This window comes from Apodemus sylvaticus, chromosome 1 (genome assembly GCF_947179515.1).
Source record: "Apodemus sylvaticus chromosome 1, mApoSyl1.1, whole genome shotgun sequence".
NCBI classification, from domain to species: Eukaryota; Metazoa; Chordata; class Mammalia; order Rodentia; family Muridae; genus Apodemus; species Apodemus sylvaticus.
This window is the reverse complement of record NC_067472.1, coordinates 211,394,785-211,421,724: the sequence shown is the minus strand read 5'-3', so window position 1 is coordinate 211,421,724 and position 26,940 is coordinate 211,394,785. Positions and strand designations below refer to the sequence as shown.

Sequence of the window (26,940 nt, the reverse complement as noted above, 5' to 3'; positions counted from 1 at the left end):
ACCCTGCAACTTTCTAAAACCCCATTAGCATCTCCCTCTTTATGCCTCCCTTTCCACAGTTATAAAGATTACTATCATATAATCTTGAACCTTACTTTTTGCCCACAAAAAAAAAAAAAAAAGAGACCAAAACCTTTGTCAAAATAACTGAACTAGAATCTAGTTTAAGTAACAACTATCACAAAACAGCTTCCTGTTGGATTGGGATGACAAGTGTTAGCCACACACACAAATGAGACAATCTACATAGATGTTAAAACAATCTCCCTAAGTTTACCACATAGTTACAACAGTTCTATTTCAATGTTAATTTTTAAGAGTGCATTATTGAAACAGCCTTCTAGAAAATCTCAATTACCCTTACCAATCAGCATCATTCTCACAGGAGATTAGGAACGGAATATAAAATGTCACGTTTATACAGCTCATAAATTCAGCTGTTTATAAAGTCCCCATGAAGAAGGAAAGCTTGGAATCCCAGTGCATACAGCACTGAAATGACCTGACATTTTGAGGTAGCCACAGTTAAGTTTAATGGGAAACATAGTAGCAAAGTTTTCAGTTATAGTTACTGTAACTTATATAACCTAACATTCCTAGAGGATTTTTATATTAAGAAGTTTGGAATCATTAGAATACCAGTAAGAACATCAGAATGAAAGCATCAAATAGAACTGTTTTGAAGAAAACAATTTTAGTACCTACCTGTGTCAGGTACAAGGGAAGACCAGCCTGTTTTTATTTTGTTCCAAATCAGAGGAAGCTTGCCTGTTAAGATAAAGGATTGAGCAGGAAGTGAAGATCCACTTAAATATATTTAAAGTGCAAATTTACTAGGTATCACCAAACACCCAGAAGTCAACAAAATGATGTATTTAAAAAAAATCAAGCCAGGTGCAGGACTTAAACCACAGCACTCAGAGACTGAGGGCAGGCAGATCTCTGTGAGTTCGAGGGTAACCTGGTCTACAAAGTGAGTTCCAGGACAGTCAGGGCTATACAGAAAACCCTGACTCAAAACCAAAACAAAATTCTGACAGTTAGCTTTAGTGTTGAACCATTATGACTCTAGATATCAATAGTAGCATATCTGACAAACAAATATGCATGTATTACTGGCAAGAAAATACACTGTTAACAAAACATGTCTATGCTGCTACAGCAGACTAGACAAAGGCATATTAGGAAAACAGCTGTGTAAGAAATATAGTAAAACACACATTTAAATAACTAACACTATTTGGATTTGTATTAAAGAGTCAGACCACACAAGCAGACCATCATGTACTTAGGTGATGCCATGTGAACCTTCTCTCTATTTTAATTAGTCAATCAAAGGTTAGAGTCTATGATTGGGTAGTGGAGGGGAAAGGTGGGATTGGAGGTTCAAAAGGGGGGAGCAGGTAGAGGAAGAAAAAGAGAGAAGGAAGAGGAGAGGAGGAAGCCACTATGGACCACATGGATGGGAGAAAGCACAAATCTTAGTGATTGGGAAGTAAGTATTTTGCCAATGAAGACATATGACTTATAATTAAAATATTTGGATTATGTGTCATTTATATGGGCTATAAGGGTTGGAAAATTTAGCAACAAATTCGTGCACCTTATATCCAGCTTAGAACTGAACTAAATTGAGAGGAAAATCCAGCCCCCTATATCCTAAACAACCAGAGGTAACAACACAGCCCTGAGCTGGGCCACAAGGTGGCGCCAATGTCACAGCATAGTTGGAGTTCCCTGAGCCTGAGAAAAATTCAAGGACCCAAAGTCAATGCTGCCTGAAAAGCAACATTCACAGCTGAAGATCAGCAATTGAACAACAACAGCTATCTTTCCAAAGCTTTCTTCACAGACACAGCAGACTGATCTAGGCGTTTCAGCCGCAAGCCAACCTTCCCCTGCAGCTTTCGAATTTCCAATATCCCCCCACCACACTTCTAAACAGGGCACAGGACAGACAAACCAGCTCTCCCAAATGCTTACACTGCAGGCTGCCTAATATCAACACACATGCTGAAGGCTATAGGCCAGACAAAAGATCCAGAGGGCTCAAAAACACAAAAGCCAAGGATCTTTGTGTGGTCAGCCCCTCCCTACTAATTAAAGACCAATAATAAATACTAGTAAAGACTAATAAAAAGGCCAATAATAAATACTAATAAAAAACTAATAATAAAAGAACCACAATTTTCTAAATCCAACACCAGAGGGAAACAAACATACCAAATAATAAGACCAAATATTAAGAAATAAATAGTAATTACTGCAATTGTTTTCTCATTCATTTCCTTCCACATGAATAAGGTGCTACAGAGAATTAAGGAGTTTCTTAACTAGTGATTATAAAAAGCAATGATATTTTTAAACAATTTTTTGTTTCTCAGAGTATATGTGACCGAAGTCTAGAAATTAAATTTGCCAAGGTACATTGAAGAAAATTTTGCATTTTCTAGAGATTAACTCTAAAACCTGTACTCGGATAGACTCTGAAGTAACACTTTACCAGCAAAACTTGTAATTATAAACAATATGATCTACCCTCATTAAGCATAGCAAATATTTTGATTGATTAGTACTTAGTTTTAACTCAACAAACCTGTCCCTAATAGTTAGTTTCAGTCATCACAGAGACAACAGTACAATACTATACTAATGAAAATGTAGCTCTAGCTTTTGTCTCTATAACAAGGACCTACACTAAGGACTAAAGAGTGCTAATAATCACATACATTAAGAGTCATAGCCCAGAGAAACAGATGACACTATGTACTAGATACTTGTGCAATGTTCCTAATTCTCAGTATTACCAGCAATGCTGAGATAAACTAAAATACGTTAAATTGTTCTATGCAAAATATCTACTTCCTCAGGACAAAATTCTTGACAGTAAAGTGAACTTTAAGGGTTACAGTTTATGAACACTGAAAACACAGAGTTGGTGTATAAAGTCACATCATACCTGAAACCATATCATAAACTAAAAAGAAAATAATTATCTAGACATGTAACTGTCTTTATTCATTAAACACACCCATTTTCCCAGTCATCATTCTCAGATTGCTTCCTCCAAGAGCCCTGCCTCGTGGTGGGTAGAAAAAATTAAGTCAATTTTATATCATAATGTGCTCTTCATTGATATTTATCAAGGGAAATGGGAAATTTGAAAATTCAAATGTCCAATTAACGGAAGACAAAAGATTAATGCCAAGTAAATTTTGTCAAATGCATTATTTTCAGGATGCTTTATCAGTACAATCTGTCCAGAGAACTTCCTCCCTACAGTTTAAGCCTCATATTTAAACACATTTCAACCTTTCAACTGGCTGAGTGAGGTCTATAGAGAATGAATCCATGCCCTCCTGAATAACAACACTTAACATTCACTTTGCATAAAACATCAATAAATCAAATTAACAGTCACTTACTTGTTACTACTACTTAGTTAAACAATCTACTAAAATATTCCCTTTGGAGTGTTTGTAGAAAGATACAGAGAGGAAGGGATATGTTCTATGGTGATGTGGTGAGGTATGGGAGAATGGGGTGCCTCAGCAGGCCCATGCCAAGGCATCCCTTCCCCCTGAGGACCAGCCACATGATGGTATAGTATAGAATAGAGTTTATTAAGGGCATGGGGAGGGGAGTTAAGAGGGTGGTAGAGGCAGAGAAAGAGACACTAGAGAAGTAGAGTAGAGATGTAGAGGCCAACCATGGCACGTGGAGAGAGAGGGGGGAAGGCAATGAGAGAAGAGAAAAAGGGAAGCAGGAAAAGAGCAAGGGAGGAGCAAGAGACCAAGAGGGCAAGAGAGCAAAGAGGGGGCAACCAGGCTCTTTTATAGTGGGTCAGGCCTACCTGGCTATTGCTAGGTAACGATGGGATGGAGTTTGGACAGAATGCTAACATCCTTCATCATCTGACAGAAAATGGCTCTTAAACTAGGTCATACTAGCCACTCAAGAAAACACACACAGTATAACACACCTGCCATACAAACTGCACCCCGTGAGAAGTTCATTAAAAGAACACAGCACAAGGGACTGATTATCAGGATAAAATATGTAATACATGAGGCTGAAATATAATACAGCAAGGGGGTATTACTGCACACCCATGCCAAGATGTGCTCTTGAGAAATTACTACATGCAAGAGATCAGGTGTGAGGAGGTTTACTGGGAGATAGCAGAGGGGTGAGGACCTGCAGACTGGGTAGAGGCAGACAAGAGCAGAGCCATGAGGGCAGATAAGGGAAGAGGGGGCCAGAGGACAGAAAACACTGGCAGAACTAAACTGTACCATACAACACCAGGATTACCAAACACTGACACGTCTCTAGCTTCAGTCTTAGGGACTAACTAGTAAGCTCATTATTAGACAAAAAGAGGCAGAAAGTCAAATTTTTCTAGCCACAACTTAGACTATCACTGCATTACATTTCATAAATTAATACAATATTTACACTGCTTTTGGTAATTATGCATGTTTATATCAAAGATTATTATATGAAGCATTAAATACCCTATTAAAGTCAAATTAGCTTTTGTAAGATTTAGAAGAATCTTTAACACTTAAAACATATTTTATCCACACACATGACTCTTTAGTTTTTGAAATGACCTTTGATTTGGTTTCTCTTTCTGAAATTTGTATTAATGACATATTATATACATGAAATATGGCTAAAGACACACAGAAGTTGTCAGCTAAGTCATAGGAGTAAAAAAGAAAATTTAAATGTTTTAGGGGCATATGGAAAAGGCCCTGAGAATAAATTACTAATTCTGCGAACAGAAGAGTTTTGTTTTCAAATTTGCTCCAGGCAGGTGTGAGGGTGTTCAATGGTGTATTCATTACAAGCCCAGAACTGCCATGTGTTTCTCTTAAATTCTCCTTAAGTAGCTTATTTACCAGTCCTGAAGACTTTATCACTTAAGAGTCAGAGAAATTCCTATTAGAAAATTACTGTTTCCAAGAAACTCTGAATCTATACACCTACTTTTAAAAGCAAATGACTTGAGAATTCTGCTAATGTGTATGTCACAGTCATTAATGTAACTGAATAAGAATGTCCCCCACAGACTCAGATATTTGGACACTTAGCTGGTGGTGCTCCTTGGAAGGGATTAACAGATGCGGCCTTGCTGGAGGAAGTGAGTCCCCAGAGGTCAGCTTTGAGAGGTTAAAGACTGTTGCCATATTCAGTCTGCTTTCTCTGCTTCACACTTTGTGCCTGCAGATGTGAGCTCTCTGCATTCTACTCCAGCTGCCACGCCTGCTGCTTGCTGCATTGCTGCCCATCATGATGTCTATTAAACTATAAGCAAAGTTACTTTCTCATGGGAAGGGGAACAGGAAGGTCGCTTCCTCAGGTTTGCAGCTTGCTTGGGAGAACATCAGGTTCTCTGTGTGAGGAAGTGTCTCCTCTGTCTTGGGCGGCTGAGAATGACAAAGACCCTAGGTTGCCTGGAAACTAGCAAGTTGCGAGCAATCTCCTCATGCGATTTCTCTACACATAATAAAATATATCTTCAAATTTAAAGCCAGGTATGGGGTATTACACCTATAATTTCAGTGTCTGGGAGGTGGAATGAGGAGAATCAGGAGTTCAAGGACAGCTTCATTTGCATAATGAGCTCAGGACCAGGCTAGGCTACAGAAACAGTATCTGTTCTGAATGAATACATACATACATACATACATACATACATACATACATACATAAAAAATTAAAAATAGTAATTCATTTGATTGCTCATTTAAGAGCACCTATGCTCACCAAGGTTTCTGCTGTGAAAAGCCAGTGAGAAAATCCTTATTGATGGTGTAATAAGGAGGGTAGACAGGTCTGATACTCAGATAGATGCTTAGACTATAGATATGGATCAGGAGTGCAGTACTTGCCTGTCTTTCAAGAGGCTGTGAGCTTGGTGTCTATATTGAAGGAAAAACAACACCAAGCAAAGCCCACAAGAAACTAAAACTGTTTTCTATACAAAATTGTCCCAACCAAAGACACCTCCCAAGTAATGGAAATTAGTCAAGTATCAGAAGAGAACAAAATTTACAAAGATCTGCTACTTCTGCCCAAATGGGGTTCTTTCCACTCTGAGACCAATCTGTCAACTCCAGAGGAGTGGCTGAAAAGTAGCCATGTTTTTAACAAACACCATACTAAAAGAATGAGGACTGCAGTCTACAAATCTTCCAAATATTCTGATCTCTATATAAGGGGTTAGTATCTCAGAAATAAGAACAAACTAGAAGTAAACAAATCAAGTTTTCCAGAAATGAAACCCCACCTCACTTTAGTTTATCTGTGAAGTGGACTGAAGTAACTGGCAAGAAGCAACTGGCAAGACCAACTATATTCCATGTAGTGGCTATCCCTGGTGGTCAACTTGACTATATCTGGAATGAACTCTAACCTGGATCTTGGCTTAGAGATCTTGAGACACAGTGGCTATGAATCCCAGAAGATTTTGACAGGGAAATCTCTAAGTTCAAAGTCATCAGGGAGCAGGGCAGTGGTGGTACACACCTGTAATCCCAGCACTCTGGGAGGCAGAGGCAGGTAGATTTCTGAGTTTGAGGCCAGCCTGGTCTACAGAGTGAGTTCCAGGACAGTCAGGACTATACATAGAAACCCTGTCTCAAACAACCAAAAAAAAAAAAAAAAAAAAAAAAAAAAGGAAACAAGAGTTGAACCTAACCAACTCTGCAGTCTACTATCATTCTATACACTTAAAGAAAACAACACAGACAGATACACACAAACACACCCACAAACACACACACACAAAAATCCCTTCATGGGCTAGAGAAATGTCCCACTGGCTCCACAATTTAGAGTACTGAATGATTGTTTAAAAAAAAAAAAAAGGATATGTATCTAGTACCTTTATAGGGGCTCACAATCACCTGTGACTACATATGAACAGATACCATAGGCAAAATGCCTACCATATTCTTTAGTTTTACCCTCCCTAGTACAGAGGATCAAATTCCTCTAATCTTTTTTTTTTTTTTTTTTTTTGAATTTTCGAGACAGAGTTTTTCTGTATAGACCTGGCTGTCCTGGAACTCACTCTGTAGACCAGGCTGGCCTCAAACTCAGAAATATGCATGTCTCTGCCTCTCAGAGTGCTAGGACTACAGGTATGTACCACCACTGCCCGGCGAAATCCTCTATTCTTAAAGGAAGTTTTGTTAATTCAATATCAAGAACACATTTGTAGAGCCGGGCGGTGGTGGTGCACGCCTGTAATCCCAGCACTCTGGGAGGCAGAGGCAGGTGGATTTTTGAGTTCGAGGCCAGCCTGGTCTACAGAGTGAGTTCCAGGACAGCCAGGACTACACAGAGAAACCCTGCCTCGAAAAAATCAAATCAAAAAAAAAAAAAAAAAAAAAAAAAAAAAAAAAAAAAGAACACATTTGTAAAATGTGAATATCTGGGAGTGGTTGGATATGCAGAGAAGGAACATTTGTAATCAGTTTAATTTCTTTCTTTCTTTCTTTCTTTCTTTCTTTCTTTCTTTCTTTCTTTCTTTCTTTCTCTTCCTTCCTTCCTTCCTTCCTTGTTTGTTTGTTTGTTTGTTTGTTTGTTTGTTTGTTTGCTTGCCTTCTTGCTTACTTTTTTTTGGATTTTTTGAGACAGGGTTTCTTTGTGTAGCTAGCCCTGGCTATCCTGGAATGCACTCTGTAGCCCAGCTATTGTTATGCATTTTGATTTAAAAAAAACTTTTAAAAGGTTTGGTTCATCTGGCACTTAAAAGAAATAGACAAAAAGCAGGAGAAAAACATGTGGCTGTGACTTCTTTCTGGTGGCTTAAGTGAAAAACTCTCTGACTGTGAGTTTGAGGCTAGCCAAGTTGACAGAGCAAGTTCCAGGCCAAGCCTGCAGGGCCTACACAAAGAGAAACACTATTTTGAGGCCAGACAAAGCAAAGCAGAAAAGGTTCTGCTTTTTAATTTACAGACATATGCTTTTTGTTGTTGTTTGGTTGGTTTTTGGGTTTTGGTTCCCCACCCCCACCCCCAAGACTGGGTTTCTCTGTATAGCCCTGGCTGTCCTGGAATTCACTCTGTAGACCAGGCTAGCCTCAAACTCAGAAATCCGCCTGCCTCTGCCTCCCAGAGTGCTAGGATTACAGGCATGCGCCCACCGCCTGGCCTTTTGTTTTTCTTTTTTTTGGGTTTGACGTATGCTTTTTCTAGTACTATTGACCATAGAATTTTGATCATGAAGGCATGTTGGATTTTGTTTGTTTGTTTGTTTTGTTTTTTTGTTTTTCGAGACAGGGTTTCTCTGTGTAGCTCCAGCTGTCCTGGAACTCACTCTGTAGACCAGGCTGGCCTCAAACTCAGAAATCCGCCTGCCTCTGTCTACCAGAGTGCTGGGATTACAGGCGTGCACCACCACCGACCGGCAACAAAACCAACTTTTAATAAACAAGTAGATACCAGGAAATGCTCACAAAAATACTTAGCCTTTATTTCTCTTTCCTATAACAACCATTCAAAGAATGCAGAGACAATAGTAATTTTTAATTTTTATTTTTTTGAAGTAAAAAAAAGGCCTCAGCCGGGCAGTGGTGGCGCATGACTGTAATCCCAACACTCTGGGAGGCAGAGGCAGTCAGATTTCTGAGTTCAAGGCCAGCCTGGTCTACAGAGTGAGTTCCAGGACAGCCAGGGCTACACAGAGAAACCCTGTCTTGAAAAAACCAAAAACCAAAAAAAAAAAAAAAAAAAAAAAAAAAAACCAAAAAAGGCCTCAAACCAAGACAACTACAAGATAATTTTATGAACATATATCATAATGAAATCCATTATTTTGAATACTAATGAAAAGGAATAGATTTTAATTGTTCTTACTAAAAAATTAGTGAGGGAATTAATGTATGCCAACTAGATCAAATTTGCTATGGCACAGTATCTAGATATTGTGCAATATCTGGCTTCTCATAACTGTATTTATCCTACATATTTCAAAATAATCCATTATACATAGATTATACAAAATAATCCATTATACATAATAAATTTTTATTTTTATGAAAATGTGGACACAAAGAGATGCATATACGTAGTAAGTTTCACGTTGAGTTTTATTAAGAGAGAATAAAAAGGGTAAAGGATAGAAGGAGCAGTTATTAGGCAAATACCTTACCGCAGCATCTACATTTGCAGGTGAGTCTCCATTAGGATCTGTCAGCATAGAAATGACACTAATCATGATGGTTTCCACAGTATGGATAGGTAACCAGCGTTCCTCTGGCTTCTCATAACCATATTTATCCTCCCCAGGCTCATGAAGAATAGAAATGCAAAACATCACCATTTTTATCAACTGTAAAATTATAGAATAAGAATTGTTTAAATTTGGTTACACATAATCTATTACAAATGTGATACTTATGTATATAAAACATTATTTACATGGAGATTTCCTAAATGTAATCTACTAACTTTTAAGAATGTTACAGATTAACTATATTTTACATTCTTTAAAATTACAAGTAATTGCAAACCTCCACTGCTGTCCCTGATTCAAAGGACATGCCGTCTCTTTTCTACTTCTCCAATTCTTTATTCTCAGCATTTACAGTTGTCTTTCTCTCAAATTCTAGTTAAGATGGTCCTCAAGGTTCAGCAAATAAAAATTTTAAAGGGGGAGGGTGATGTAATAATAATAATAAAAATTAACAGACTCAAAGAAAGACACACATTGGAGAGATATCTCAGTGATTAGAAGCATTGGCCATGAGCTGGAGAAATGGCTCAGCGGCTAAGAGCACTGACTGCTCTTACAGAGGTCTTGAGTTCAATTCCCAGCAACCACATGGTGGCTCACAACCAAATGTAATAAGATATGATGCCCTCTTCTGGTGTGTCCTAAGTCTGCTATAGTGTACTCACATATATAAAATAAATAAATATATCTTTAGAAACACTGGCTGCTCTCACAGAAGACCAGAGTACGATTCTGAGAACTCACATGAGAGTTCACACCCTACAGTCCCAGAGAATCTGACACCCTTTTCTGGCCTCTGTGGATACCAGGCATGCATGTGGTATACAGACATATATATATACAAGCAAAACATCCACACACTAAAAATAATAAAATAGGGGCTAGAGAGATGTTGCAGTGGTTAATAACACTGGGGCTCTTGCAGAGGACCTAAGTTTAATTCCCAGCACCCACAAGGCAATTCACAATCATCTGTAATTCTGCTTCCAGGGGAGCCAACACCTTTGTCCTACATCCATAGGTACATGGTACACATACATATATGCAGACAGAACACTCATAAACATAAATATACACAATAACAAAAGCTTTAAAATAAATAAGTGATACTCATAATCTACTTCACAAACTCATTTTAAATGCAAGTTCCATATAGTAACAGTCAGTGGGGTAGAAATACAGAAATATCCTCAATTTTATAGGGGATAAAGAAAGACACAACTATATCTCACTTTGCACTATTTTATCCAAAAGTAAATATTCTCAAAAAATCCTACAGTGTTAATCTATAAACATATTCAAATAATTATATCAGCAATTAATAAAAGTAACTTTTCACAGTAAATGTCTTCTGTCAAAAATACTATTATTACTTGAAGAAGTTTACAAAACAAGTAGGAATAAATAAATTTTCTGAGTATAAAAAGATTTCAATCAGTAATAACATATGTATGCTTGTTTGGTTGGCTGTTGTTTTGAAAGAGTTTTAACTGTCCCTGTTAACAATCTTCCTATCCCAACTCATGGTTAAAGAACACAGGGAGACTGAGGGAATAGGGAGAGACAGAAACAGAAGGAGGGAGGGAGGAAAGGAGGGAGGGTGGGTGTTTGTATGTCAAGGGATATAAAATTAATCAATCCAACAAGTACTTTTGGAAGCCCTACTGTAAAGCAAAATTACTCTTCACATGTAATCAAAAACTCATGTTTTTGCTGATTTATACAGAAACTTTCCTTTAACTGAGGTTTCTCTTCTTAACCCACTCCCATGGCTTGTGAAATCCAACAAAATGGAATTAACAAATAAAAAAGGAGCAGTATTAAACATTGTAACATTCAGCCCAAAATGTTGTTTTTGTTTTCCCCTACGTTTTACAAAATAAGGAACTGTCTTTGAAAAAATGAGATTGAATAATTGTATATAATTCCATCAGAAGGAATCTACTTAAGATCAAGATTTGGAAGATAGGAACTGAAGGGTATATGTAGCTCAGAGAAAAGAGGACTTGCCCAGAATGCATAGCCTTGGTCCCACATCCAGCATCCTATAAACCAGTCATGACAGCACATATTTATAAGCTCAACACTCAAGAGGTAAACATAAATAGAAAGATTAGTAGTTCAAGGATATCCTTAGCTACAAGATCAAGGCCAGCCTGGAATGCATGAGACCTTGTATCAACCCCCAACCCCCAAATCATTAATGGGTCTGTTAAGATTACTCCATTGTTAAGAGTATTCGCTGTTCTTCCAGAGGACTTGAGTTTGATTCCCAGCAACTATGTGGTAGCACAACCTTATATAATTGTAGTCCTAGGATATACAAAACCCACTTTTGTGATCTTGAGGCACCAGGTACACATATACAAGGACCCACCTACATGCAGCAAAGCACCCATACACACAGAACAAATTAATAATAATATAGTGTGGTGGCCCATGCCTTTAATCACATAATATAGGAGGTGGAAGCAGACAGATTTCTGAGTTCCATGCCAGCCAAGGGTAGATGATAAGACCTGATAGATAGATAAATAGATAAGATAGATAGATAAGATAGGTAGAATAGATAAGATAGATAAGATATATAGATAAGACAGATAAGATAGATAGATGATAGATAAGATAGATTAGATAGATAGATAGATAGATAGATAGATAGATAGATACATAGGATAGATAAGATAGATAGATAAGATAGATAGATAGGATAGATAGGATAGATAGATGATAGATAGATAGATAATAGATAGATAAGATAGATAGATAAGATAGATAGATAGATGATAGATAGATAGATAATAGATAGATAAGATAGATAGATAGGATAGATAGATAGATGATAGATAGATAAGATAGATAATAGATAGACAGATTAGATAGATAGATAGATAGATAGATAGATAGATAGATAGATAGATAGATAGATAGATAAAAAGTTAAGATAGATAGATAGGTAGATAGATAGATAGATAGATAGATAGATAGATAGATAGATAGATAGATAGATAGATAGGATGGGCGGATACATACATACATACACACATACATACATACATACATACATACATAAGCAAACACCACAATAATAATAATAACAATTTTAAAAGAAAATGACTTTTAAAAAGCAATCATTTGGTAGAACAGTAATGGTGAATGTTTTTTGTCCCAGTACTCAGAAGGCAGAGGCAGGAAGATCTCTAAGAGTTAGAGGCCAGTCTAGTTTACAGAGTGAGTTCCAGAACAGCCAGTACTACACAGCGAAACCCTGTCTCAAGAAACAAAAACAATTACTAGTCATTTAAATTTGAATCATTTTAGATTTAAAGCTATAGAATCTTAAAATATTTTAATTTCACACGTCACTTCAAAAATGAGAATATCTATTTCATTAATTAACAGATTAATATCTGTTGACATGAAATTTATTTTTATTGTACTATATATAGCAAATAAAATTACAATTTTTTCCATTTCTCAGTTAAGAATTAAAAATCACAATGATACACAATTACAACCACTATACATCTTCCTCAAATCAAATTGCCTATACAAATTCTTTACTTTCCCTAAATCTTCAGTATCTAAAATGCCCCGTTCTATTTTAATTAAATATTTCACTGAAGCAGAATCACACAATCAGTTTTGTTCTTTTAAATTTGTCATATTTCAATTATCATGTCTTCAAGATTCATCATTAAATGTTGGTAGAATGCATTCCAAGTTGAATGACCAAAATTAGAATCATGCCGAATCACACTTTTAAAATAAATATGTCATTTATATAGTCATCAGAAATAAACACTGATGCCATTATGGCTGTCTTATTCAAGACAAAAGTTCTTCTATACTGACACTGTTTAAATTCTAGTGATCTCTGATTTAAGCAACGTTTCCAAAAGTATGTTGAATGACAACTATGTTCTCTGTGAGATGTTAATTATTAACTCTATAGCTAGCTATACACTTAATATTTACATTTATTTTGCCAAAATGCTCTTAATTCCCCATACAATGTTTTGTCTGTTATTTTTTCCCTTTCATCTCATTGCTCTTTACAAATGGATTTATTTCTAATACTAAATCCACTTGAAAGCCCTGTATGAAAGCTAGGCATGACAGTACAAATCTTTAATTCCAGCACATGGCAGGCAAAAGCAGGATAATTTCTGAGTTTAATGCCAGCCTGATCTACATACATAATTTCAGGCCAGCCAATGTTACAGTGACAACCTGTCTCAAAAATAAAAGAACCAACCAACCAAACAAACAAACAAAAAAAACTAAACCAAAATGACAAACAAGTAAAAACCAACAACAGAAGAGAGAGAGAGGTCTAAACTGAAATACATCTAAGCTACACAAATTACTATTTGCCATGTAGTGATTTTGGAAATTATTTTATTATTATTATTGTGTGTATCTATGAACACATAGGCCACAGACCATGTGCAGAGGCCAGAGCATAACTTAGTGGAATGCGATCTCTACCTCTATATGGATTCCAGGGATCAAACTCAGATTACTAGGCTTCCATGGCAAGAACTTTAACTCACTGAACAATTTTACCAGCTATCTCCATAATAACTTTAACACCCAACACATTATTCATCTAGTTGAAGCATACAATCCAATTGTTTCTATATAGTACACTTCTCAGTTATACAACCAAAGCACACACATTTTTAGGAACTTTTGTCGTCATTACCACCCCCACAAATTCTTTTATAATCTATATTGACCCTTCTCCCCTTCAAGCTGTCCAGCAGTCCTAAACAACCATGAATATACTCTTCAGAGTTGCATATTCTTGAAATTTCATAAGTGGAATTATTAAATGATTGCTTCCATCTGTTTGTTAATTTGAAAAAAAAATATTTATTTTCCATGTATGAACATATGCCTGTGTATGGCCGTGCATGTGAAGGCAGACACTGACAGATACCAAAGGCATCTGGTTTCACTTTTTTGTTACCAAATCATACCAAACACTTTTATAAATCAAATCATGTTTCATTAAATGTATATGCAGTATTTTGCTTTTACTTTCATCAACTGATAGGCATTAGTATTATGGCTAACTTTTAGCCATAACTTTTTAGCTAACATAAATAATTCTGCAATCTATAAGATTTTGGGATACACCTTTACAACTTTCTTTGTTATATAGCTAGAAGAGTACATGTTTGCATCATCACCACATACATTTTATGCAATGTTGAAGAGCAAATCTAAGATTTTGTGCATGCTAGGTAAACATTCCCAGAGTGTGGTAGCGGCTCTTGCCTGTAAGCCGACCAATTGGCAACTTAAGACACAAAGATTACCAAAAGTTCAAGGCAAACTTTAGCTACATAGTGAGGTCCATGCTGATCTGGAACTCAAGCCTGCTACTCCTCATCTCCAAACAAAGCAGAAAACTAAGAAAAAAGAAAGAAAAGGGAAGGAAGGAAAGGAAGGAAGGAAGGGAAGGAAGGAAGGAAAGAAGGAAGGAAGGAAAGAAGGAAGGAAGGAAGGAAGGAAGGAAGGAAGGAAGGAAGGAAGGAAGGAAGGAAGGAAGGAAGGAAGGAAGGAAGGAAGGAAAGAACCTAAGAACCTTTGTATTTAGAGTCAATTACAAGACCATATGCACAAAAAAACCATTAAATCACTTAGCACTTTTACTGAGATAGCTGTGAAATCTTTAGTGACAGATCATTAAACTTGCAAATGTGAAAATAAAATTAGAAAACTTACCATTTGGGGGCCAAATCTCTGTAATGAATTTCATTTTAGGAGGCCGGAGGGGATAATCTTTTGGGAAAATGAGATAAGCCTTAAAAACACCACCTTCACTGGAAAAATAAAAGAAAAACCAGGTTCATGAATTTAAGTTATTCTTTATAAGTACTCAATCAGACAAATAAAAGGGTACAGATGATAAGCCAACAAAAAAGGTAGACAAAAATACTAGTTTCCTAAATACAAATACACAATTTAATAAACTACTATAAGTTCTGCTTTGCTAAACTCTCAGGTAATTAGTAAAACTAAAAGGAACACTTGGAAACAGAGGTGTCCAGATCAGATTATTGGTGATATGGTAAAAGTCTTTTCAGTATATGTCTTCAAATGAAATTCAGGAAGTTTAATCTTGTCTACATGATTCAATTTGCTGAATTTTCTATATTGGTTTCAAATAATCTTTCTTCTATGCTCTGGTCATACCCAGACCTCTTTCTCATCTTAAAGTTTAGGCATATATTTTGTGATTTCCCTTTCTGGTATCAGATTGCCATACTTCTATTTATCTCGTTTGTTCATTTCATCATATATTAAAACTTCATTAGAAGGACAGTAATAAATAAAAACGTCTCCCAGAGAGGTTTTATACTACTAACTTTCCAGAATGGAAATGCTGCAATATTGATACTCTGTCTGTACTATCTAATGTACTACCCAGTAACACTCTGAAAATGGCTTGTGTCTTGGTTAGTTTTTATTATCTACTTGACCCTAGAACCACCTGAAAGGAGAACACTTCCATTAAAGAATTTTCTGGGTCATATTTGCCTATGATAATGTCTGTGAAAGACTGTCATGACTGATGACTGACATGGGAGGACCCAGTCCACTGTGAATAGCAATCCCAGAGCAGATGAATTATGTGAATGCTAACTGGAGACTACAGAAATTATTCAATTGTTAAGAGTACTTATTCTTGCAGAGGATATAGGTTTGATTCCCAGCACCCAAATGGCAACTCACAATTAACTGTCCATACGGCTAGAAGAAATCAAGTCAGCCTTAGGAAGCAAAAATGACTAAATGGTGATATTCACATGGAATTCTAGCACCTGATATCTAGCTCAAGGTCATCCTGGGCTACACAGCAAGACCCAATCTCTAAAAGGTGTGTATTAGACTGATAAGATGGTTCAGGAAATAAAGGCACTTGATACACAAGCCTGACACCTGAGCTCTGTCACCAAAACCTACTTAAAGATGGATGGAAAGAACAAACTCTACAAATTTGTCACTTGGCCTCTTTATCTATGCTGTGGAGCACATACCCACATAAACATTATGCACACTCACACTAACAAGTAATTTTTAAAAGATGGGGACAGATGTTTGTACACTGACATAAAAATAGAAACACAGCTGTGGTCACAGCCAAGTGGTTAAGGCAATAGACTAGAAATCCTTTCTCCAAGCACAGGTTCCAATCCTGCTGACTATTTGCTGGTCTGTTTAAGCCCATGTGTAATGTTAACACTCAACAGAATGCTGTTCTTCATCCTTCAAGTTTGGGGGAAGTCTCTAGTCACTGTGGTTATGAGCTTGGAGGATTGTAGTGCGGGATTATGAATAGAGATATTGCTATATATGTATACTAAAAAAAAAGTGAGGGGCTGGAGAGATGGTTCAGCAGTTCAAGCACTCATTGATTGCTCTTCCAGAGGTCCTGAGTTCAATTCCACATGGTGGTTCACAACCATCTGTAATGGGATCTTATGTCCTCTGATATATGTGAAAACAGCTACAGTGTATTCATAAACATAAATTAATCTTTAAAAAGAATATAGGAAAGAAAAAATGGCAGAGATCCTATCTCAAAAGAAAAAAGCCAGGCTCTGAGTTGGAAGCCAGCCACTCAAGGTGATTCTCATAAGTTCAAGGCCAGCCTAGTCAAATAATAAAGACCATATCAGCCTGAGAAAGATCTTTTCTCTTGATTTTAAGGGTGGGGGATTAAAAGAGGGTGGTACATAATACAAATAAAGGTCTCTAAAAAAGGAATAAAACTAGTTTCTGAGGCAATGGGAGGAGACTAGCAGAAAGACAACTAGGAACAGAGGTCCTCTAATATATAGCAAGGTACTGAAGGCTAGTCTTGGATACATGAGACCCGGCCTCCAAATAATAAGTCATCAGAAATTAGCTAGAAGTGAAAAAAATAAAATAAAGCTAGTATAAAGCATAACCATGAAAAAGGAACGATGTAAGGCTGGAGGAATGACACAGAGCACTTACTACTCTTGCAAAGGCTCAGTTCTCAGCATCTGCATGTGGCAGCTCACAGCTGCCTGGTCCTCCAATTTCAGGGATCCAGTGCCTTCTTCAGGCCTCCAGGGGCACCTGCACCCATGTGATGTTTTTATTACTCATTCAGACACATGAACACAATCTTTTTAGTTTTTTTAAAAGCTGCTTTTTCCCATGGAGGGATGAACATAAAATGTAGCACAGATATCAAGGATTAAAAAGAAAGTAATTAGTCTTAAAAATAAGCATTTTAAAATTAGAGTAGGAAATAAGTAGACAGACAGAATTTGAGAAAGCTAGAAATCCATAAAAGAGCCAAGAATATATGTAAAGGGTATTAGAAAAGTCTCTACAAAATATCTGCACCTCATTTCTCCCAGGTCACTTCATTTTGGTTGATTTAATTCATTCAAAAGCTTCACAATATCTGACTGGAATTCTCATGCTAAAAAGTAGCTACTGCCCCTCTAAATTGTGTAATTAAATAAGTAATTGTCAAATTTACTTAATAGTGTTGCCCTAAAAAATTTTAAGGCAGATGTTTTTCTAATAATTACGCTAGTTCTCAAATGTTTTTTTTTAATGGATTCACTTATCCTCTACTTTACCTAAGGATCATCTACCTGTGCCTCTCCTACCTCACTTTACCCACTCCCCAAAAAAACCACCTTACATAAATAAATAAATAAATAAATAAAATAATTAATAAATTAAAAAAAAACCCCACCTGGCTTAGTGGCAGCCAATTTGTGAGTATACAAACTTTCAGTGTCAAGTTAGGACAGAGAAACTAAAAAACTCATAGGTAAAAATCACAAAGTAGACAGACTGTATTTATTATTGTTCACACATAAAAAGATTTGACTATGGGGAAGAAAAAAGACATTGAAGTAGCAGTGAAGTAAAAATATTTCTCCATATAGAAAGTATTGGTAGAAAGTATTGGAACAATTAACATGATGTTAAGGAATTATATAACCAACTGCTGAACATTTGAAAACCAAGGTCATATATCTGGCACAAAACCTCCTTTTGTTATTTTTGTAAATTAAATCACAAAAGTCTTAACTGGGTATGGCACATGCCTATAATCTGGCATTGGAAAGTATGAGGCAGAAGGCCTACTGAATTTAAAGTAACCCAAACTACATATCAAGACCCCCTTTTCAATTAAAAACAAAAACAAAAACAAAAAACTCTATTTTGGGGTTCAGAATCTGTCAGTGGTCCAGCATTTGTCTAAAGAGCTTGGTCCTTTCTTTCCAAATGTTATACACATAAGAAAAGTTACTTGGAGGAAGCGGTTTGGGTCAAGATATGGTTTCTCTCTGTAGCACTGACTGTCCTAGAATTCTCTCTATAGACTAGGCTGGCCTCAAATTCAAAGATCAGCTTGTCTCTGCCTCCCAAATGTTGGGATTAAAGCCAGGCACCAGCAAACCTGGCTAAGAAAATTTATTCTTGGCAGCACTAGAAAAATTCAATATTGGATACAGATTTTAAAAACATTATGCTAGGTGAAGATGGGTAAAATAACTACATGTCTTAGGGTTTTACTACTGTGAACAGACACCACGACCAAGGCAAGTCTTATAAAAGGCAATATTTCATTGGGGTTGGCTTACAGTTTAGAGGTTAGTCCATTGTCATCAAAGCAGGAATCCAGATACTCACTGGTACAGGAGAAGCTGAGAGTTATATATCTTCTTCTGAAGGCAGCTAGTAGGACTGACTTCCAGGCAGCTAGGGTGAGGGTCTTAAGCTCACACCCACAGTGACACACCTATTCCAACAAGGCCACACCTCCTAATAGTGCCACTGCTTGGAACAAGCATATAAGCCATCACACTACATAAATACTCAGTAACTATCAATCTTTTTGTTTTGTTTTTCAAGATGTTTCTCTCTGTAACAGCCCTGGCAACTATCAGTCTTAAAGTAACACTTAAATGTACTAGGCACTGATTACACAGACTGTAAATAGTGTGGAGTGTCCTTTAGTAATTAAGTGAAGGTTAGTTATACTATCACAAAACAGCATACCATATTTTTACAGAATTTTGGCATAACACTTTCTCTGAGTTAATACCTCAGACCACTATCACTGAGATTTAAATACCACTCAAATCCATGTCAACTTATTTTCAATCAGTCTATCCTCTTCACATTATTGAAATAACTACAAGATCACTTTCTTGCACTTAAGTCAATAAGTGCTTTTTAAGAACATACTATAAAGTACTTAGAATTAACAGCCTTGTAAATGTCATTTAAGTCTGTCTGCTTTTCCTTGTCTTCTTTTCTTTTTTTTTTATTCGATATATTTTTTATTTCCATTTCAAATGATTTCCCCTTTTCTGGCTCCCCACTCCCCGAAAGTCCCATAAGCCCTCTTCCCTCCCCCTGTTCCCCCATCCACCCCTTCCCTCAAGGTTTATTTATTTTATATATGAGTACATTGCAGCTATCTTCAGACACACCAGAAAAGAGCATCAAATCCCATTAACGATGGTTGTGAACCACCATGTAGTTGCTGGGAATTGAACTCAGGACCTCTGGAAGAGCAGTCAGTGCTCTTAACTGCTGAGCCATCTCTCCAGCCCTTTATCTTTCTTTTGTAAGCACACTTCCCTAACACAGTAGTTCTTAACCTTCCTAATGTTGCAATCGTCATGTTGTGGCGACCTCCAACAATAAAATAATTTTTTGCTGCTACTTCATGACTGTAATTTTGCTTTTGTTATGAATCATAAATGTAAATATGATATGCAGGATGATATCTGATATGACCTCTATGAAAGGGTCATTCAACCACCACAAGGGGTTGTGCCTCACAGGTTGAGAGCCACTGCCTTACCACTTGGCCCTTTCCCCAACATTTTGTGCTTCCTTACTCTTTTTCTAAGCTCCCTCCCACCCTCCACCACAGCCATGTAAACTAACCTCTTATGTGGACAGTTTAAATGGCAGGGTCTTCTCCTTCTCTCCTCCGTTGTCCTCCACTAAGAAGCTATTAAGATTTAGTTTGCCAGATCTCGGGTTTTTCTTTCAAACTCTAATAAAATTGTCCTAGTACCTATCTCCCCCAACAAGTAACATTTTAAAAAGCTTCCATTTATAAAGTCTTTCCCTGTCCTTTGTCCTGACACCTTTCTAGCTATTTTCCCAGGACCTGTCCCAGACACACATTCTCTTCTTCTCTAAACAAAAGTTACAGATTTCAGAAAAGCACTGGATAAAGTGGCCAGTGTCTCATTAGTACATTCAAAGTTGCCACAAACATGTCTGCTATTCACATTACAAACCAACAGCCAACACTTTTAGAAACATACAGTGAGAAATACATTTTATAACCCACAACCAGAGTTGAATAGATGGCAGATGGTTCAGCAGTTAACAGCATTGATCTGTTTGAGGAGTCAGGTGGCTCACAACCACTACAAGCACAGTTCCAACGAGATCTTACAAGTTCAACCTCTGAGAAGCAACTCCATTCACATACACATACCCACACAGAGACCTGTATATGTACTGGGTTGGCTTGATATTGCTTGTATTCTAGTGCTAATACTGTTTCCTCAAGACCAGTATTAGAATTGCTCCAAAGACCAGAGAGTCCTAAAGTAGAGTCAGTTGATGCTATGTGACCTTGGCCCCAAGTTATTTCCGATTGGTAAATAAAGATGCTCACAGCCTACAGACATAGGCAGGGATTAGGATTCCAGGGCTGGAGGTCAGAGGAAAACCTTGAGAAAGGGAAAGAAGGGAGTGAATGGAGGAGAAGCTGCCACCAGTTAGATTAATCTTGAAATAATGGCCATATTGTATGGCCAGTTAGAGTTAAGTGCAACCCAGAAGAAACATGGCAAATTATATAATAGGACTATTGGCTGGGAAACAGAAATAATAGAATAGAGGATAGGTATCTCCCCAGCTCTTAATGCTGATTAAGACTTATTACAAATACAAAGTTTGAGTGTGTCTTTTACCCAGGAACTGAATGATCAAAGGAGGGTAGAAACTCGGGATTGGGATTTAAAATTTCTACAACATGAGCACATAATTATAGATAATAAAAATAAGCTGGGCAGTAGTTATACCTGCCTCTAATTCCTGCACTCAAGAGACAAAAGCCAGCAAATTTCTGAGTTTGAGGCCAACCTGGCCTCACACACGTGCGCAGGGGTGGGGCAGTAAAATGGGGTGTTAATAAAAAGAATGAGCTGTTAACTAAAATGGTCCTACCATATGGACTTTATATGAGACAGGGTATCACTATGGAGCCCTGCTGCCTGGTGCTGGGATTAAAAGTTTGCACCACATGCTCTAGTAGCTATCTTTTAAAAACCCAGAAGTGTGTGTGTTTGTTGATCAACTAATAATACTTGACACAAATGCATGTAAGGATAAAAAATTCAGTGATCCCTTAAGAGTTGAAGCTTTAAGCCTGGATTCCTAAACAATGATCCATAAGAACTTGGTTTAGGAGAATAATTCTCATTATTTTATAGCTACACTAAGGGTAAAGGAATCCTATCATCAGAATATTCCTCTGTATCCACTAGAGGTACTGTGCCTGGAGGGAAAAAAACCAAACACTATTTTAAACACAGAAGAATAAACATGAAGAACAGACCAGAACTGTGTTAGGATCATAGACCAGGTTACTTACATAGTATGATTTGCAAAATTTATAAAATTTACCTCAAATAACAATGTGATTGTGAGGGAGTTATCTCTAAACTGGTTTCCGGTGGCTACTGGCAGCTATGAAAGAATCCTAATGCCATGCCATGACCAGATTCACCTAAATCAACTGGCAAAACTGATGGATGCAAATATATCAATTTTCAAAGAAACATATGTTGTTTTCAAAGAAACATATGAAGCCGGGCGGTGGTGGCGCAAGCTTTTAATCCCAGCACTTGGGAGGCAGAGGCAGGCGGATTTCTGAGTTCAAGGCCAGCCTGGTCTACAGAGTGATTTCCAGGACAGCCAAGGCTACACAGAGAAACCTGTTTCAAAAAACCAAATCCAAAAACAAAAACAAAAACAAAAACAAAACAGAAACATATGAGCAACAATGACTGCTAAAAACTATAACAAAGCATGAACCACCCTTTGCCCACTGTGTAAAACATGAACTCCCACATTGCTTTAACTTTTTCCTCTCTTTTTCCACCTTATTTTTGAGGGAGCTTCTCTCATTTCTGCCAAATGTCTACTCCAAGAAAACTGGGTTAATTCTCCTATTTCTATCTCTCATCTTGCAACAGGAGTGTTGGGATCACAAACACAGGCTACTACATTACACTTTTTTTACATGGGTTCTGGGAATTGTCATCACATTTCTATAGCAAACATTTATTGAGTCATCTTCACCAGCCCTTCTTTTTATATATATTCACTTTTTGAATATATATATATATATATATATATATATATATATTCAAACAGCTACTTGAGGGCTAGGCGGAAGGACTTACAAGAAGTGCAGTCCCAAAGAATTGCAGATGTAAAGATCTGTTATCATTCTCTAGCTCATTCGCCTCATTTTCAACAACTGGTAGTCAGTTAATAAGTTATTTTATGTCCTAACACTAAACTAACAAAATATAGTCTTATAAACTATACTCTGTGAAGACCAGGTTATAAAATTATTAAAATAGACCTTGAAAGTTCCCTTAAGTCTTAAAACACAGATATACAGAATACATTCTATGTAAAAATCTCAGGGCCAGAGAGATGCCTCATCAGTTAAGAGTACTGGCTGTTCTTCCAGAGGCCCTAGGTTCAATTCCCAGCACCTATTGGTGGACAGGTCACAGCCATCTATAACTACAGTTCTAGAGGTTCCCATGCCATCCACCTCCTCAGATACCAGACAAACACAGTGCATATATATGTATGCAAAACACCATACACATAGATATTAATTGATTTAATTACATAAAAAGGAGCTGTTTTAAAAAGAAAAAAATTGCAGTCTTATTCTTTAATAAATAAGGCATTAAGAACAGTAAAACTGGGGCTGGAGAGGTAGCTAAGCAGTTAAGAGCACTGGCTGCTCTTCCAGGGGACCTGGGTTCAATTCCCAGAGCCCACATGGCAGCTCACACTTGTCTATAATTCCAGTTCCAGGAGATCAAACACCCTCACACAGACCTACATGAAGTCAAAACACTAATGAACATAAAAGAAAAATAAATTATTTTTAAAAAGTGGTGTTAAAAAAAATAGTAAAACTGTCATCCTTAATTATGGTGTTTCCTTTGGGGTCAAGGCATGGTAAACATGAGAAGGAAAATCATTTCCATAGGGAATTGAACCTAGGACCTCAGTACTCTTAACTACTGAGAAATTTCTCTAAATTGCATAGGACTTTTTTCTCTTTTGGCTGGAGTAATGGCTCAGAGGTTAAGAGCCTCTAAAGGATTTGAATTTGATCTTAATACTCATATCAAACAGTTTATAATCAGGTGTTACTCCAGCTCCAGGGGATCCAACAGCTATGGCCTCCTAGTGCACCTTCATTCACATGAACATAATCTCACAGAAGCACACATAAATATATAATTAGAGATGAAATTTTCTCTTTTCCTCCAAGCTTACAAAAATTAATATCCTAAATTATAGAAGGTGTGTGTGTGTGTGTGTGTAAATTATTTACAGTCAGGCAATAGTAGCACATAGCACACATCTTAAATCCCAGGATTCAGGGGGCAGAACCACACAGATCTCTGATTCTGAGGTCAATCTGGTCTACAGAGAAAGTTCCAGGACAGCCAGGGCTACACAGAAAAACCCTGTGTGTGTGGGGGGGGGGGGAGGGTTACATATAACCTCACTAGAAAAAGCTTTTCATAACATATTTATTCCAGCAGCAAGATAGCTTAAATTTCTGAACATGTTTTAGACATTAGAGCTTCAAGCATAACACAAAGGCTCTATACATGATCACATTGAAATGATACTCGATATAACCATTTTGCTTGCTACTTTAGAATTTTTTTCAATTTTCAAAATTAAGTTTTAATTTTAGTTGAAGGAGTGAAGATGTCAGTTCCAGTATACTTACTACAGTGTATCTGGAGGACCAATAATAAGGACTTCCCAACGATAGAGATCATTGTCGTCTATTAAACCTGCTGAAAAGCCTCCCACTGGATTTTTGTTGAGTTCTGTGGAAAAAGAAAATTTCAATAAAAACTTTAAAACAGTTTTTCTCCAACAGGTAAAGTATGACCATAAATAAGCTATAAACTATGAAAACTATTAAAATGCTGCTTCATAACTATAACATTTCCATACAACAAGGAAGCCATGGGTATATTAACCTATCCAGATGGAATTGTTTTGTCTTCCTACATCTACCTTGGGATTCAACCAAAGCTCTTAGCATTCTGGGTAGGTTTTATGAGAGGCAATCAAAATGCAAATAAGGCTGATTCTCACAAGAGATTTAGTTGAAAGAAAATCAAAAGTCAAATCAAATCAGAAATGGCAAGTTCTCTATAGCCTTTAAGACAAATCCTTAAAAAACAACCAAAAGCACTTTTACATCAGAATTGCCGAGTGTTTTCAACTCTTACTTACATTAACATCTGTCTGATTGCCATGATGCCTTGAGGTACATTCAACTATGCAACAGGAATAGCTTTCTAAGAATAGCTAGTGCCTACAGAAATAGTGATGGTATCATAAGATTCTTCTCTTCTAAACAGTGTTCTGCCATGAAGAATAGATGATGAGGGCAGAAAATTAAGAATAGAGACAAGGAACTAGTAATGTAGAAAAACAAAGGCCAATGAAGGATCATCGAACAACAGGTTAGGAAGAGTATAACCTTAAGAGTTTACAGAGATGGACGTAATAAAATAAGGATGTCTTTGTAATGGGCAGATCGCATGAGTTTTTCAAATAGCCTTAAGTAAGTGTAACTGACATTAGAGGTATACTATATATACCTATATAATAGGTATATATAATAGGTATACTATATAATTTGATAATTTTAATATACTATCATCTTTGAAGGCAGGATAAGAATCATGATAGTAAGTATACACAACAATCACCAGAAAAGTTATTATTTTGTCAAGAGAGCTGAGGACTGACTGGTTCAAACTGGGCAGTGAGTAAGGACAAAACATGTTTAAGAGCAGTTCAGAAAGGACTTGCCAGAAATCTAAATGAGTACATGATTCTCATACAGTACTTGCCCATCATCAAGATAAGCCATCTAATCATGAAAGCAAATATAATACAACACAGAGTACTATAAAATGCCAAACAGTGTGCTGGTAACTATGGAAGCACTAACTCCATAACTTTGAGCAATCAAAGGTGGTTTTAGTTCAACAATTACAACTTCATATAGGGCTATTAGGTCCATCTTCATTTGTCAATCTACTGGATTTTGAAATTACTTGGGAGACACACCTCTTGTGCATGTCTGAGGGTGCTTCTAAAACAGTTTAATTTGGAATGTGGTTGGAACCACAAACCTAAAAGGATTGTGAAACAGAATACAAGACTCATACCCACTCCCATCATTTTACTGCTGTCATATTGCAGCTATCATACCTTCCCAAGCATGACGAACTAAATAATTGATGAACCATGAACAATTCTTCCTAAAGCTGTTTTGATCAATTATTTTGTCCAACTAACAATAAAGTAATTAATGTACATCACAACATGCAGACAACAACAACAAAATGATAAAAATAAAGAATTAAATTGTATTTTAAAACAAAGAACTTCTTTTCTTGGATTTTGAACACAGATTTTATAAATCTAATAAGCAAAGCAAACAGATAAAATCTGTATATTAAAATACCATTAAGATATGATTTGCATTTTAAACTTATTATGTTTATAATCATATGCCGTTCACTGAATCCCAACTATGTTGCTAGCTACTAAAAAAGAATACACATACACACTTTAGTGTTGATGGGAATGGTTCCTTTCAGGGTAGCTCAAGAACTACCCTCCTATCTTTGAAACCTTTTTAAAAATAATTTATTAAATAATCTTGACTTCTGTTAAAAATCCTATTCATTATAGTTGCAGCCTGTATTGTATTACCTAGCATTTGACTATCATGGGTTCATTGTTACAGAAAAATATATAAGTAAGGACAATGTGAAATAGGCAACCTAAAAGCAGTACAAGGAATAGGGGTTAAAGAAGTACAAAAGAAGGGCATATAACAATCTTTAATAGCTTAAAAAAAAAAGGCAGGAAGAGCACCACAACTCTGAGGCCAGCCAAGTCTATATTGTGATGTCTAGTCTCAAAAGTTTAAAAAGGGGGAAGGGGTGCAGCACAGAGGGACACACACATTTTATTCCAGAACATGGGAAGTAGAGGTGGGTTAAGTTGCAAAATGACCGTGACTAATAATGAGACCCTGCCTTGGAGGGAGAAAGGAAAAGAGAAAGACTTATAGAATATCTACAATGAAGAACTGGGCCTATACTGAACAAAGAGGCATAAATGAAAGAAGACAAAATGGCAAAAACTGGAAAGTAAAGGCTTTTATTAGCCATATTAAGTTTCAACTTCATACATGGAGCAATGATAACCCTTGGAAGAATTGGAATGTGTTTGTTCTTAATACATTTTCAAAAAGTAGGGTGAGCTTGGGAGATT

The 26,940-nt window shown here is 36.7% G+C and overlaps 1 pseudogene; it reads right to left on the bottom strand.

Moving 5' to 3' along the window:
- LOC127676347 (ubiquitin-conjugating enzyme E2 G1-like) overlaps positions 1-26,940 on the bottom strand; it is a 1,073,095-nt pseudogene that overhangs the window by 1,708 nt on the left and 1,044,447 nt on the right.